Genomic DNA, 1,004 nt, shown 5'->3' with positions numbered 1-1,004 from the left:
TATACATTACACACATAGCAATAAAATCTTCAATACTCACGAAAAAAAAAAATCCTTCTTTCTACTTTGGCAATTTTGTAGAAAACTTTATTTTTCAATACAGAGAGAACCTACATACTTGCCTTGTAATGCCATGGCAACCCAGACCTAAATTTAATGAATATGCTAAGTAAATTGTTAAAATAGTGAAACAAAACAGAGAAAATGTTATAATGAAAATACAAAGAAACATTTGCATCATATTTAAAAAGATAGAAACGAGAACAATGAGAGAGAAATATTAGCCTTTATAAGCTAAAGAGTCACTGCAAGCGTGTTCTAGCTGAAGTCCAAATTATCACTTTGTCCTAAGAACTTGTTACAGGAAATATTCTAGATGATTATTCAACTGACTCCAGATTTATGTTTGGAATATTCTATGCCAAACATAAAGCACCACATATCGAGCAAAATGTACTTTTTTAGTTAATTTATTTATATTTTTATGCTATCCCCTTTTTAAAATCATGGCCAAAGTGGTATTTTGCAGATGTCTGAATAGTTCTTGTTAATTGTGCCCTCTAAGCCAAAGCCTCTCCCTTTCCTAAAAAAAAAACAAAATATTACCCCCGCCCCACCCCCCCCAGGAATCACCCATTTTATCTTTTAGCAGCTAATCTGCAGGGTGACAGCAACTGTCCGCTTTTAACTAATATCCAAAAATTTCCCCACATTCCTTGATGTGCCCTTGGCGGGTCCTTGGATGATGCTTGGCTGTTCCCCAAAAATTCCTATTTAAACATCAATCTTTGTACTAAAATATTCTTTCAGTCATGATTTGTGGACATTAAGATCAAAAGTTCAGGCCCTGTAATTCAGTGAAAGAGTGGTTTCAGAGTAAAAAAAATATGCATGACAAGGAGAAGGAGGGGGTCACTCCAGTGGCTGGAAGTTGGAGGGGATTCTGCTGGGAGTTGCAGTGAAGTGAGCTGCCATTCGGCTGGTGTTTGACTGGGAAGGGGAAC

The sequence above is a fragment of the Cyprinodon variegatus genome, unplaced genomic scaffold, assembly GCF_000732505.1.
Source record: "Cyprinodon variegatus isolate N-32 unplaced genomic scaffold, C_variegatus-1.0 Scaffold1071, whole genome shotgun sequence".
Classification (NCBI taxonomy): domain Eukaryota; kingdom Metazoa; phylum Chordata; class Actinopteri; order Cyprinodontiformes; family Cyprinodontidae; genus Cyprinodon; species Cyprinodon variegatus.
The sequence above is the reverse complement of the archived record's forward strand: the minus strand, read 5'-3'. Positions refer to the sequence as shown.